The following is a 16,798-nucleotide window of genomic DNA, read 5'->3' on the forward strand; positions in this document are numbered from 1 at the left end:
TTGTGTTGTAATACATCATGTCATAGTGGGAAGGGACAGTTCGTATATAGCTCAGATCCATCAATAAATAAGCTGAAGAAGGGTATACCTGATGGTGCATCTTGCGGTGTCTCTGGACCCGGTCTCCCACCTAGAGCGTAGATACGATGTGGCCCAATACTGGAGCTAGATGCTCCACCTCTGCCCCTACCTCGGGTGGGAGAAGTCTGGATCTCTAGGGCTCTCACTGTGGGTGACGACGCTACAACTAAATTCTCAGGAACAATACTACCCACTCTTTGTGGGCAATCTCTAGCATAGTGCCCCGGATTACCACAAGTATAGCATACACCCTGACGACACCATCCTACATGACGTTTCCCACAAGTTGTACATCGAGGAGAGGGTATCACCTCCTACCCTGACACCACCTGCTGCATCGAACCCGATGTATAAGAACTCTGTCTCTGCCAAAGGGAAGTCTCCCTACCTCGCTGAGATCCTCGACAATGCAGAGGTGCACTATACTGCGGACTGCTCTCGCTAGGGGAACCTCTATATTGACCCTCTGACCTAGCCCTATTAGGCTGACTACTACTTTGCTCCGAGATAGCCTCTCGCTGGCGCCTACGATCCTCTGACCCTTGAGCATAAGCCTGAATACGAGCTATATCCATACCTGGCTGCATCGCTACTGCCATACAAGCCTCCTGCAACCCTGGCTCAAATCCCATCATGTATCGGTGAACTCTATCTTCCATTTCCTGCACAATAGAAGGGGCATATCTGGCTAAAGAATTAAACTTCACACTATACTCTCTGACAGACATACTACCCTGCTGCAGGTTAAGGAACCTATCAACCCTTGGCCGCCTCAACTTGGGCGGCATATAATAGCGCAAGAAGGCATCTGAGAATTCCTGCAAAGTCGGCGGAGGAGCATCCCTACCCCTCGATAATCTCCTTGACTGAAACCAATTAATTGTTATACCCTGCAATCTATAAGCAGCTAACTGAACAGATTCTGTAGCCGACGCCTTCATTACATTTAAAGTACGCTGCATACAATCTATGAACTCCTGAGGATCAGCATTAGGGTGTCCGTGCCCTTAAAATCTGGGGATCAAATGTAAGAAAATCTCGGGCCTTAGTACTAGCAGCCCGATCTGGATACTCATGACCCATATCCTGTCGTCCAGCCTAGGTAGCAAGTATCTGAGTCAACAAATGGATAGCATCTCTCATCTCTCTCATCTCCTGACCCTGTGCATCCGGTTAAAGGATTGGAGGTACAAGTACTGGTGCTGGAGCTCGGGTTCGATCAGGTGCTCCTCTGAGATCCTCTGGAGTTGGGGAAGTAGGAGAACTCTGGGACTGAATGTGTATCCCAGTATGAGTCTGAGCTCATACTAAGTCCATACTAAGTATGAGTCCTAACGGGATTTGGACAACATCTACCATATAATCCTACCAACCCAACAATTCCAAATTAAGCTAATAACCAACAACAACAACAGCAACAAATCTAACAATTCACAACAATAATATGACTAAACTCATCTTACAATTCTATCCAAAACATCCCCTAAACTAAAACAACTTAATATTCGGTATACGATAATTATAACTATATTTCTAACACTTTAATCCGTTGAATCTCCACGTAATCATCTCAATAAAAAAGATGAGAAAATAATACATACCTTAGCAGCAGCTCAACCACGAATATATCATCCCCCAAGCTTAATATTTAGCTTGAAACGACGACGACAACTCATATTACACTTTATCCTTCACGAGCCTCGGGATTCGGGGCCTCGCACTTGATCGAACCCTTGCTTTATCTCTCTAACTCTCCTCACTCTCTCTCTCTCTAAAATATTCCAGATATTTTGGCATGAAATGAGGAAGATAATGGGTGAAAATCTTCCTTAAATAGCCAAGGAAGTGGGCCTGACCCGACTTGGAGTCGGGTTGGGCCGAGCCTACTGCCAGTTTGACCTTTCCTCCTTAAAACGTCCATAACCTTTTATACCTATGTCGCATGAAGGCCCACGACCTATGGTTGGAAATGTATTTCAATTATCTACAACTTTCATTCTTCGTGTTTTCCCAAATGCTCAACGTATAATGGTGTGTTGGCCTCGTAAAGCTAGATCACCCGAAAACCTATCCTTAAATCGTCCTTTTGGATTGCTTATGCTCATATTTGGCTTAAGTGTCCCTCTTAAGACTTGCTAAACTTCCTATGTCCTATTCATATAACTTTCGATATGCCCTATATAAAATCCCGACATGTGGGCCCACCTTAACTTAAGGTTACGAGGGTTATTTGTCAAGTAACGTATTAACCAACTTACACCATATGTCCTCCACTGTCGTCTATATGTTATTCTTATACATATATAACAGAATCATCATCCCTGATCCTTGTTATCTTTAATCTCCCTTGAGCCCATACTATGTCGTCTGCAGTCTCGGTAACACGAAATTTTTTCGGGGTGTAACATCCTTCCCCCCTTAGGAACATTCGTCCTCGAATGTTGGAAATATGTAACTTATAGAAGTTTTATGGATAGTCAAACAATAGAGTAAAACATGACGGTACTATTTAAGGTCAAATTAATCGTATCTAATACCGCCAGTATCATGTTATAATAATTAAGAGGTTACATATCAAGGGTAGACTTCTATTCGGTTACCCTAGTTCCGATTTATAGCTATGGTCTTGCTATGCTATGGGCACTTCCCCCCTTAAGGTTTCAACTAAGTTTTTCACTAAGTCTTTTGTCTCGATTTACCCCATTAACTCCTATGCTTGTATTCTAACTTGTGTTGTAATACATCATGTCATAGTGGTAAGGGACAGTTCGTATATAGCTTAGATCCATCAATATATAAGCCGAAGAAGGGTATACCGGATGGTGCATCCTGCTGTGTCTCTGGACCCGGTCGCCCACCTAGTGCGTAGATACGATGCGGACCAGTACTGGAGCTAGGTTCTCCACCTCTGCCCTTACCTCGACCGGGAGAAGTCTGGAATCCTATCTCTAGGGCTCTCACTGAGGGTGACGATGCTGCTACTGAATCCTCAGGAACAATACTACCCACTCTTTGTGGGCAATCTCTAGCATAGTGCCCCTGATCACCACAAGTATAGCATACACCCTGACGACACCGTCCTACATGACGTTTCCCACAAGTCGCACATCGAGGAGAGGACATCACCTCCTACCCTGACCCCACCTGCTGCTGCGAACCCGATGTATAATAACTCTATCTCTGCCTAAGGGAAGTCGCCTACCTCGCTTGGATCCTCGACAATGCAGAGGTGCACTATACTGGGGTCTGCTCTCGCTAGGGGAACCTCAATACTGACCCTCTGACCTAGCCCTATTGGGCTGACTACTACTCTGCTCCAAGATAGCCTCTCGCTGGCGCCTACGATCCTCTGACCCTTGAGCATAAGCCTGAATTCGAGCTATATCCATACCTGGCTGCATTGCTACTGCCATACAAGCCTCCTGCAACCCTGGCTCTAATCCCTTCATGTATCGGTGAACTCTATCTTCCATTTCTTATACAATTGAAGAGGCATATCTGGCTAAAGAATCAAACTCCACACTATACTCTCTGACAAACATACTACCCTATTGCAGGTTAAGGAACCTATCAACCCTTGCCCGCCTCAACTCGGGTGGCATATAATGGCGCAAGAAGGCATATGAGAATTCCTGCCAAGTCGGCGGAAGAACATCCCTAACCCTCGATAATCTCCATGACTGAAACCAATTAATTGCTATACCCTGCAATCTATAAGCAGCTAACTGAACAGATTCTGTAGCCGACGCCTTCATGACATTTAAAGTACGCTGCATACTATCTATGAACTCCTGAGGATCAGCATTTGGGTCCGTGCCCTTAAACTCTGGGGATCTAATGTAAGAAAATCTCGGGCCCTGACACTAGCAGCTCGATCTGGATACTCATGACCCCTATCATGTCGTCCAGCCTGGGTAGCAAGTATCTGAGTCAACAAACAGATAGCATCTCTCATCTCCTGACCCTGAGCATCCGACTGAAGGATTGGAGGTACAAGTACTGGTGCTGGAGCTGGGGTTGGATCAGGTGCCCCTCTGAGCTCCTCTAGAGGTCGGGAAGTAGGAGAACTCTGGGACTAAATGTGTATCCCAGTATAAGTCTCAGCTCTAGTGGACCTGGGGGTTTGGCTAACTGCCTCACACTCAACTGATTTGCCCTTCTGGGGTGCTGTCGCTTTACTCTTCCTAGTCATCGCTGAAATCATACATGATTATTAGATTAAGGACTTCACTTATGACACAACTCTATTAGCACGATCTCTAACATGAAAGAAGGAATGACACCCTATTAATGTCTCATAGCCTCCTATTTATAGATGTGGTGCACAACACACCGATAAACAAGACTCTACTAGACACCGTTTGCGAACATGCCGAGGACTGAACTGCTCTGATACCACTTTTGTCACGACCCAGCCTAGGGCTATGACGAGTGACCGAGCTTAATCTGCCCGATAACCCAACTTATGTTACCTGTACTCAAACATGGCATTCAATAGGGTCTATTTAACTAAGTTTGAAAGCCGTAAATAGAATACCAAAGTCCATCTGTAACTCAAAACATCTCAAAACATACTTATCTATACGTAACATATCACAATGCAAGCCAGCGAGGCTGCCGATACTTTTGCACAACAAAACAATGGCCGGCAAGGCCAAACAGTATCCATGACACCCACGCTGTCCGCAGACTACTTGAAGAGTATGACCGTGCATAGTTGACGGGACAGGGCCCCGTCATACCCATAATGTATACAAACAAAATTATACAAAAACAGGAACAGTCTCCGAAGCAAGTGGAGTTGTCTGACTCTCAATGCTGACTCCACCTAGGTGGCTGGATCGTCTAACTGCATCCCTGAACCTGCGGGCATGAAACGCAGCCCCCGAAGAAAGGGGGTCAGTAAGAAATATGTACTGAATATGTAAGGCAATACTGAATCATGAAACAAGGAAAAGCGTAACAGTAAGCAAGTTTAGAAAGCAACCTGGGAGTAACCTGGAACAACACTTTGAACCATGTCATATGGTCCCTTACACAAATTCTAGCATACATAATATAAATATAGAATATCCCACTCGTACCCGTTTCCGGCTAATAACACAATAGTCCCTTCGGACGGCCGCTTCCGGCGTAGTCATGATTTCCCCTTCGGGAACCCGCTTCCGGCTTAGCTAGGATAGCCCCTTCGGGCACCCGCTTCCGGCTTAGCTAGGATGGCCCCTTCGGGCACCCGCTTCCGACTTAGCTAGGATGGCCCCTTCGGGCAGCCGCTTCCGACTTAAGAATATCATAATCCAGCTGATCAGGTGGAACAATAACAATACATATGATATATAGTATGAATATGTAATAAAGTTACAAAACGTTGCACCCCTTTCAGAGTGGTTTCTATTACAACTCCCTTTGGAGAGATTTTGAGAACAAGTTTTAGAGTTTCCTTCATTTACCATTTGCTTTGTAGTGAACATGTAAGTATAATGTATCGCAGAAGCTTCCTTTGAATTATCAACAAGAGTATAGCATGAACGAAACAAGACATTGGATATCGACTCCAAATCCAACTAAGAATAGAGTACTTATGTTTTACGTTCTTTACGAGTCATATAAAAGGGATCATGCCAAAATATGAAAGAAGGGTTAGCCTTTCATACCTTATTTATGCCTCAAGCTAATCCTCGAGTCCCTTCCCGAGCTTAGTCAACTAAAATACCATCAACAATATAGGGATTAAGACTAGGCCAACAAGATTATTCTAACTAATAATTTATTTTGTCGTCTAACGGGATTTGGACAGCATCTCCCCTATAATCCTACCAACCCAACAATTCCAAATTAAGCTAATAACCAACAACAACAACAAATATTACAATTTACAACAATAATATGACTAAAATCATCATACAATTCTATCCAAAACAGTCCCTAAACCACAACGCATTAATATTCGGTATACGATAATTATAACTATATTTATAACACTTTAATCCATTGAATCTCCACGTAATCATCTCAATAACAAAGATGAGAAAATAATACATACCTTAGCAGTAGCACAACCACGAAAATATCATCCCCCAAGCTCAATATTTAGCTTGAAACGATGACGACAACTCGTATTACACTTTATCCTTCACGAGCCTCGGGATTCGGGGCCTCGAACTTGATCGAACACTTACTGTATCTCTCTAACTATCCTCACTCTCTCTCTCTAAAATATTCCAGATCTTTTGGCATGCAATGAGGAAGATAATGGGTGAAAAGTTTCCTTAAATAGCCAAGGAAGTGGGCTTGACCCGACTTGCAGTCGGGTTGGGCCGAGCCCACTGCCAGTTTGACCTTTCCTCCTTAAAACGTTCATAACCTTTTATCCCTATGTCTTATGAAGGACCACAACCTATGGTTGGAAAGGGTTTTTAATTATCTACAACTTACATTTTTTGTGTTTTACCCAATGCTCAACGTATAATTGTGTGTTGGCCTCGTAAAGATAGATCACCCGAAAACATCTCCTTAAATCATCCTTTTGGAGTGCTTATGCTCATATTTGGCTTAAGTGTCCCTCTTAAGACTTGCTAAACTTCCTATGTCCTATTCATATAACTTGTCATATGCCCTTTATAAAATCCCGACATGTGGTCCCCACCTTAACTGTCACGACCCAACCCCGTGGGCCGCGACCAGTGCCCGAGCTAGGCACCTATACATACCCGATACCCTAAATTAGCATATTAACAGAATAATAATATAATAATAATATTAGTGGTCGCTACAGAACTTAGCAGAAAAGCAGACTTGGCACACATAGGCCGATAAGGCCATCACTGAACAGAATATCCCAAACATATGTACAGAACCCACACAGTTGTATCCACAGACCTCTACAGAACATATCATAATCATAAGACGGGACAGGGCCCCGTCATACCCTGAACAAAGTACATATCCAGATAGCAGTGACAGACTGTACCAAAAGATGGGCTCTGTAGAAGAGAGCGCCCCAAATAGCAAAAATAGGATCCTAAACGTGTGGATCAGCGAACCTGTCGTCAGTACCTGCGCGGCATGAAAACGCAGCCCCCGAAGAAAGGGGGTCAGTACGAAATATGTACTGAATATGTAAAGCGGAATCACAGAAGTCAAATCATAATGGTTACAGAAAATGAGTACAGAATCTAGAGTGTCAAATGCATATTTCCAAAACAGACAGAATGCGTACAGAAACATATGTCATATCATATCATATCCGGTCCCTGACACGGGACACGGCAGACAGAATTAGGCCACCCTCCCGACGCTGGTGCCACTATACAGAGGAATCAGAAAAAGGGGTGTGGCCCCGTATCATATAATGTCATATCAAAATGGCCATACAGATCAGATCAGAATAGGCGGACATGGCACATCATACTCCACAGACCCATGTACGCGTATACCTGCCCCCTCACATCGGGACGCGGCGAACAATGCAGAGAATTACGCTTGACAACATATCCTGGCCCGGGCTCAGTGTGGGAAACATTGGGACATCCACGAGTGGAGTAGTGAGAGACTAATGCAATTTAAAAATATAATAAATGTTTTCAAAGACTCGATGAAGCGTATCGAAGACAAACAAATCCAATGGGGTCGGACGGAATCATAATAAATGTATTTCGGATATCATAATAAATTACAGAAGTATAACTTTCCCGAAGTCATTTCGAGTGTCAAAATAATTTATAATTTTTAACAGAATATTTAAAATAATATTCGTTAAGCGATTAGTAGGGTAATTAAAACATTTCTTTCAAAAATCGCTTAAAAAGGAAGCTTTAACACATTAGGGGCAAAACCGTAAATAGCGGGCCCGCCTTGGGACAAACAAGGCGGCGGGCTCAAATTGTGCCCTCTAAGCATATAGTATCACCTAAAAAGGTTATACAAACATTCTATGATTTTCTGAATAATTTAGAGCAAAATTGCATAATTTCAGAAAAAGCGTATCAAAATGGTTCAATTCTACTGAAGGAAAAACTGAAATTTTGTCTTGCGGATTCCGAGGGCCAAGAGGTCCTTCGAGGCCCGGATCCGACCCTAACACACTAGGGGCATGCCAAGGGAAGAATTGGGGTTGCTTTACATACCTTTCGCGCTCCTTAAGCCTTTCCAAACTCACTTCCCGTTTCGTCGAAAAACTGCAATTGGTCAAGTTTACCAATTGTGAATTATTAATGCCATTATTTCAACTTTAAGCATATTTGGCTACCGAAATTTCGGCAGCACTTCCCCTATACATATGACACCCCGAGAATTCAACTCGGCTATAAATCATCAACAACAACCCAAACGACAACAACAATATCAACAATGAACATTAAAAACACAAATATCCTTCAACTAGTCATTTTTCTCACAAGTTGACATAATCTTCAATTCAACCCAACTTTCAACTAAGATCAATAATTTCATATTCAACAACCATCATGATCATCACCATATAGTTCTAGAAACATTTCATATCGTTTTCCTTAAGATATACACTCGATATACATGATATACAATCTTCCGCCAAAATCATAACTTATGCAAAACATCAAATCTTTGGCATACAACTTCATAACAAGTTTCCAACTTCCAAATTCATCAACCATAATCATAATTCACATCTTAACAACTTCATTTCCATAATATCACAAAATTATTCTAAAGTGACATAATCATCTACATTCCAACTTCAACCAAAATTCATTCAACTTTCATTCCCAATATAATTTCCATCATAACCACAACTAGAATGCAACATAAAATTCAACTCATATATGTATACAACATATATACACCCATGGCTACATATATATATACATACCCACTTTGCAAACTTCCTTATTTCCATAATTTCTACTCATTTCCACATACCACAACATAAACAAACATTCATAACATAAGAAAAAGGAATTGATTCTTACCTTTTTCTACAAACTTCTTCACTTGAACAAGTTGTCAACTTGAAGAAATAAGTGCTCCTTCTTCCAAAACAATTACACCAAGTTGTAGAGGACACTTAATTTAGTAGGAATTCAACAAGAAAATAATTTTAGAGGCAAGATTTTGAGGGGTGATTTTTCTATGGCCAAACCCGAAATGCCCTCTTTTTGTTCTTGTTTTTCTCTTGTTTCTCCTCCTATTCTTTCTCTTGAAAGTTCTATGGAATTTGGATGATTAAGTGGTCTTTTATTCATTGACCACATGACTTAATTCCATGGGCTTGGATCCTTTTTATGGACCATGGCCGAATGGCTCCTCACTTGGGCCTGAATATTTTTTCATTTTTTTTTGGGCCAACTCGGTTGGTCCCGAGTTGGGCCTAGCCCACTGACCTTTCGACCTTAAAACGTTCATATCTCCTTGTACCGACGTCACCTGGGAACCCACGACCTATGGATGGAAAGCTAATTCAATTATCTACAACTTCTATTTCAAGGTATTTTCGAAATTCCAAACTTACAATACAGGTTTTGCCCCTCAAAGTCAGGTCACCCGAAAACGTTTTCTTAAAAATATTCGTTTGGAGGGTTTCCACTTTGATTTGGTCCAAAGGTACTTCATGAGTTGTGTTTAACTTTACATATGTGATTCATATGACTTTTCAGATGCTCCAAAAAAAATCTCGGTATGTGGGCCCCACCCCAGCAGATGCTCCGAGGTTCAAAAATACGGGATATAACATCCTCCTCCCCTTTAGAACATTCGTCCTCGAATGTTAAATTAATCTCATAGGGTTTGAAAATACTTTGGGGGAGTTCATGTTTACAGACATCACATATGACACACGATTGATATTGGAATAAATTAAAGCAGGGATTTAAGGTTACCTGTGGGTATAGAGAACAAATGAGGATATTTCTTCTTCATTTCCTCTTCGGCCTCCCATGTCATTTCCTCCCTATTATCGGTCCGCCACAGTACCTTAACAGAGGCTACATCTTTATTCCGAAGCCTCCTTAACTGACGATCCAAAATAGATACGGGCTGCTCCTCGTACGATAGTTGCTCCGTCACCTGAATATCATCAGCAGAAAATATTCTAGAAGGGTCACCGACGCATTTACGAAGCATAGAGACATGAAATACCGGATGTACCGCTTCCAAATCTGATGGCAAATCTAGCTCATAGGCGACATTTCCAGTTTTTCGAACAATCTGATAAGGCCCAATATAACGCGGACTGAGCTTCCCCTTTCTGCCGAACCGCATAACGCCTTTCATAGGCGATACCTTCAGGAATACCCAATCGCCTACCTGAAACTCCAACGGTCGACGCCGTTTATCCGCGTATGACTTCTGTCGGCTCTGGGCTGCCAACAGTCGCTCCCGAATAAGTTTTACCTTGTCCACGGCCTGCTGGACCATATCTGTGCCAATCAACTCTGACTCGCCAATATCAAACCAGCCAATCGGCGATCTGCATTTCCTACCATATAGAGCCTCGTACGGAGCCATCTGGATGCTGGAATGGTAACTGTTATTATATGCAAACTCAATCAATGGAAAGTGATCATCCCAGCTGCCTCTGAAATCAATAACGCAGGCCCGCAACATATCCCCCAGCGTCTGTATAGTGCGTTCGGCCTGTCCGTCGCTCTGAGGATGAAAGGCTGTGCTCAGACTCACCTGAGTCCCTAGACCCTCCTGAAACGACCTCCAGAAACGCGCCGTAAACTGGGCGCCTCTGTCAGAAATAATAGATATAGGAACTCCGTGAAGCTTCACAATCTCTCTAATATAGAGCCTGGCATAATCCTCGGCGGAATAAGTAGTCCTGACGGGAAGACAATGGGCTGATTTCGTCAGCCTATCAACAACGACCCAGATGGAATCATACTTCCGTGGAGTGCGAGGCAAACCTGTAATGAAGTCCATATTAATAACCTCCCACTTCCAAGTCGGGATTTCCATCTCCTGCAACAGTCCACCCGGCTTCGGATGCTCAATCTTGACCTGCTGACAATTAGGGCACTGGGCGACGAACTCTGCAATATCCCGCTTCATGCCGTCCCACCAGTATAAGCATCGGAGATCATGGTACATCTTCGTAGACCCAGGATGGACCGAATAGCGAGCATAATGTGCCTCGCTCATAACCTGCTGCCGAAGGCCTGCAATATCAGGTACACACAACCTGCCTCAGTATAACAAAGTACCGTCCGGTGAAAACTCGAACGGAGTCCTCTCCTTATCATAGGTTGTGTCCCTGTACTGAGCTAAGACAGGATCTTCGTATTGACGCCGCTTAATATCGTCCCTGAGGGATGACTCAGAAACCCCTCGAACAGAAATCCGTGTATCTCCAGAATCGGCCAGACGAACCCCGAGACTAGCCAACTGCTGAATATCACGGGCTATCTCTCTCCTGTCTGGCTGTAAATCGGCCAAACTGCCCATAGACTTCCGACTGAGCGCATCGGCAACAACATTAGCCTTACCCGGATGATACAGAATATCCACGTCATAATCTTTCAGAAGCTCCAGCCACCTCCGCTGTCGCAAATTAAGCTCTCTCTGCCTGAAAATATACTGGACACTCTTATGATCAGTATAGATATCCACATGAACGCCATATAAATAGTGTCTCCATATCTTCAGAGCATGAATTACCGCTGCGAGCTCTAGATCGTGGGTAGGATAATTCTTCTCATGCTTCTTGAGCTGCCGGGAAGCATACGCTATAACTCTGCCATGCTGCATCAATACACAGCCCAACCCCATGCCAGAAGCGTCACAATAAATAACATACCCGTCCGGTCCCTCTGGAAGAGTCAGAACTGGGGCTGTAGTCAGCTTGTCCTTCAGCAACTGGAAGCTCCGTTCACAAGCGTCAGACCATAGGAACTTAGCTCCCTTCTGAGTCAGCCTTGTCAAAGGTGCTGAAATCGAAGCAAACGTCTCCACAAATCTCCTGTAATAGCCTGCTAACCCCAGGAAACTGCGTACCTCTGTGGGCGTCGTAGGTCTGGGCCAATTCTTCACGGCCTCAATCTTCTGTGTGTCCACCCGGACACCATCAACTGCAATAACATGCCCCAAGAAAGCCACTGAAGACAGCCAGAATTCACACTTAGAAAATTTCGCATATAATTTCTGATGCCGGAGTACCCCTAATACCGATCTCAGATGATCTGCGTGCTCCGCCTCAGACCGGGAATAAACCAGGATATCATCAATGAATACAATTACAAACATATCCAAGAATGGCCTGAATACCCGGTTCATCAAATCCATGAATACTGCGGGGGCATTAGTAAGCCCAAAAGACATAACCCTGAACTCGTAATGCCCATATCGGGTCCGGAAAGCTGTCTTAGGGATATCGGCCTCTCGTACTCGCACCTGGTGGTAACCGGATCGAAGATCTACCTTCGAAAAACACTTAGCGCCCTGCAGCTGATCAAACAAATCATCAATCCTGGGGAGGGGGTATTTATTCTTTATAGTTACCTTATTCAACTGCCAATAATCAATACACATACGCAGCGACCCGTCTTTCTTACGCACAAATAATACCGGGGCTCCCCAAGGCGAAGTACTGGGTCTGATGAAGCCCTTATCCAACAAATCTTTCAGCTGCTCCTTCAACTCCTTTAATTCTGCAGGCGCCATTCTATACGGAGGAATAGAGATAGGCTGAGTGTCTGGGAGTAAATCAATAGAGAAATCTATCTCCCGCTCTGGAGGAAGACCTGGAAGCTCGTCGGGGAAAACATCTGGAAACTCATTAACCACGGGGACTGACTGAAGTGTCGGCGTCTCTGCGTCCAAGTCTTGCACCCGTACCAGATGATAGATATAACCCTTTCTAATCATTTTCTTTGCCTTAAGGTATGAAATAAACTTACCTTTCGGCGATGCTGTATTTCCAGCCCAATCTAAAACTGGCTCCCCGGGAAACTGGAAGCGAACCACCTTATTCTGGCAGTCAACATTAGCATAACAGGAAGCTAGCCAGTCCATACCCATAATAACATCAAATTCAGTCATATCTAACTCTACTAGATCTGCCTTAGTATCACGGCCACATACAATCACAGAACAGTCTTTATAAACCTGTTTCGCTACAATAAAGTCCCCTATCGGTGTGGCTACCTCAAATGGCTCTATAGGTTCAGACATAATACCAATTTTACCGGCAACAAGAGGTGAAATATATGATAAAGTTGAACCTGGATCAATTAATGCATACACAGACCGAGAGAAGACCAATAAAGTACCTGTAACGACATTAGGAGATGCCTCCTGATCCTGGCGGCTGGCCAAAGCATAAATATGGTTCGAAGGACCGCTAATACCAGAAGCTCCACCACGGCCTCTGCCGCGACCCGCTGGTGCCGAAATACCCTGCCCCGTAGGGCGCATAGCCACTGACGAAGATGAAGACCCAGCGGATGATCCGGTAGGCTGCGCTGCACCACCCGAACTACCCTTATACGGGCAATCTCTTACAGAATGGCCCTGACGGCCACAAGAAAAGCATGCACTGGTGGCTCTGTAGCACTCTCCCGTATGGTATCTGCCGCAAAAAGAACACTGAACCCTGGGTGGCCTCATCTGACCAGCACCCCTATCTGTCCGCGAACCTGAAGCCCTGGAGCTCTGGCCAGCTCCTGAATACCCTGGGCTATCGAATCTGCGACCTGCAGGCTGGGGAGGCGCGCTCTGCGCCGGCTGAGATGAAAATCTGCTAGGCTGCTGCAGCTGTTGGGGTTGTCTGCCCCGAAAGTCTCCAGATGACCTGGCCCTCTTGGGCTGTCTCCGATCCTGGCCCCTGTCAGGCTGGTGTCCTCCTCTGCCCCGATCCTCCATGCCCTGGGCATGGGCCTGGATACGGGCAATGTCCATACCGGGCTGAGCAGCCAATACTAAGCAGCTATCAACAAAATACCGATCCAGCCCCATAATATATCTATGCATCCGGTCCGCCATAGTAGCCACCACAGTAGGTGCATATCGGGCAAAGGAATCAAACTCCAAACTATAGTCCCGAATACTGCGGCCCTTCTGCCTCAATAATAAGAATCTATCAGATCTGGCTCGTCGCAACTCTGGGGGCAGAAAGTGTCCAAGAAATGCCTGAGAAAAATCGCCCCAAACTGCTGGAGGAGCGCCGTCCCCCCTGGATAGCCCCCATGACTCGTACCAGTTTGCCGCCACATCATATAACCGGTACGAAGCTAACGCGACTGACTCTGTCTCGGAAGCATTAATCAAATCTAGAGTGCGTCGCATCTTCCTAATAAACGCCTCAGGATCCTCCTCGGGCTTTGTCCCGAAGAACTCTGGAGGGTTACAAGTCAAAAACTCACGGGCTCTCGAACTATCACGCCTGACTGCCCGGTCACCTCCCAGTCCATGCCCCTGAACCTGCCCTGCCATAAGTCTAGTCAGCAACTGGACTGCCTCCCTCATAGACTGATCCTCAGTGCCTGGCCGTGGAGCTGGAGGCTCAGGTACTGGAACTGCGGGAGCTGGCAGTGGAGCCCTCCCCCGATCTGCAGCTACGGCTGCCCCAATCTCCTCCACGAGTGGCGGTGTAGAAGAACCCTCTGTCTGGGGCAAAGTCTCCGGAGCAATATATACCTGGGCCCTGGTAGTCCTCTGGACCCGGCTAGTCTCTCCTACGGCAACTGACTTGGCCTTTTGGGCCGCTGTCGCCTTTTTTGGAGGCATATCTGCAAATATAGCCACTCGTTAGGAAGGGGTCATCCTGATAACACAGCTCTATCGCACGATCTAAGACAGAAAGAAGGGTAGTATCCTAAATGCCCTGTAGCCTCCTGTTTATAGGTGTGGTGCACAACACACCGATAAACAAGACTCTACTAGACACGGTCTGTGGACATTCCGAGGACGAACTGCTCTGATACCACTTTTGTCACGACCCAACCCCGTGGGCCGCGACCAGTGCCCGAGTTGGGCACCTATACATACCCGATACCCCAAATTAGCATATTAACAGAATAATAATATAATAATAATATTAGTTGTCGCTACAGAACTTAGCAGAAAAGCAGACTTGGCACACATAGGCCGATAAGGCCATCACAGAACAGAATATCCCAAACATATGTACAGAACCCACACAGTTGTATCCACAGACCTCTACAGAACATATCATAATCATAAGACGGGACAGGGCCCCGTCATACCCTGGACAAAGTACATATCCAGATAGCAGTGACAGACTGTACCAAAAGATGGGCTCTGTAGAAGAGAGCGCCCCAAATAGCAGAAATAGGATCCTAAACGTGTGGATCAGCGAACCTGTCGTCAGTACCTGCGCGGCATGAAAACGCAGCCCCCGAAGAAAGGGGGTCAGTACGAAATATGTACTGAATATGTAAAGCGGAATCACAGAAGTCAAATCATAATGGTTACAGAAAATGAGTACAGAATCCAGAGTGTCAAATGCATATTTCCAAAACAGACAGAATGCGTACAGAAACATATGTCATATCATATCATATCCGGTCCCTGACACGGGACTCGGCAGACAGAATGTGGCCATCCTCCCGACGCTGGTGCCACTATACAGAGGAATCAGAAAAAGGGGTGTGGCCCCGTATCATATAATGTCATATCAAAATGGCCATACAGATCAGATCAGAATAGGCGGACATGGCACATCATACTCCACAGACCCATGTACGCGTATACCTGCCCCCTCACATCGGGACGCGGCGAACAATGCAGAGAATTACGCTTGACAACATATCCTGGCCCGGGCTCAGTGTGGGAAACATTGGGACATCCACGAGTGGAGTAGTGAGAGACTAATGCAATTTAAAAATATAATAAATGTTTTCAAAGACTCGATGAAGCGTATCGAAGACAAACAAATCCAATGGGGTCGGACGGAATCATAATAAATGTATTTCGGATATCATAATAAATTACAGAAGTATAACTTTCCCGAAGTCATTTCGAGTGTCAAAATAATTTATAATTTTTAACAGAATATTTAAAATAATATTCGTTAAGCGATTAGTAGGGTAATTAAAACATTTCTTTCAAAAATCGCTTAAAAAGGAAGCTTTAACACATTAGGGGCAAAACCGTAAATAGCGGGCCCGCCTTGGGACAAACAAGGCGGCGGGCTCAAATTGTGCCCTCTAAGCATATAGTATCACCTAAAAAGGTTATACAAACATTCTATGATTTTCTGAATAATTTAGAGCAAAATTGCATAATTTCAGAAAAAGCGTATCAAAATGGTTCAATTCTACTGAAGGAAAAACTGAAATTTTGTCTTGCGGATTCCGAGGGCCAAGAGGTCCTTCGAGGCCCGGATCCGACCCTAACACACTAGGGGCATGCCAAGGGAAGAATTGGGGTTGCTTTACATACCTTTCGCGCTCCTTAAGCCTTTCCAAACTCACTTCCCGTTTCGTCGAAAAACTGCAATTGGTCAAGTTTACCAATTGTGAATTATTAATGCCATTATTTCAACTTTAAGCATATTTGGCTACCGAAATTTCGGCAGCACTTCCCCTATACATATGACACCCCGAGAATTCAACTCGGCTATAAATCATCAACAACAACCCAAACGACAACAACAATATCAACAATGAACATTAAAAACACAAATATCCTTCAACTAGTCATTTTTCTCACAAGTTGACATAATCTTCAATTCAACCCAACTTTCAACTAAGATCAATAATTTCATATTCAACAACCA

The sequence above is a fragment of the Lycium barbarum genome, chromosome 12 (assembly GCF_019175385.1).
Source record: "Lycium barbarum isolate Lr01 chromosome 12, ASM1917538v2, whole genome shotgun sequence".
In the NCBI taxonomy this organism is placed as follows: domain Eukaryota; kingdom Viridiplantae; phylum Streptophyta; class Magnoliopsida; order Solanales; family Solanaceae; genus Lycium; species Lycium barbarum.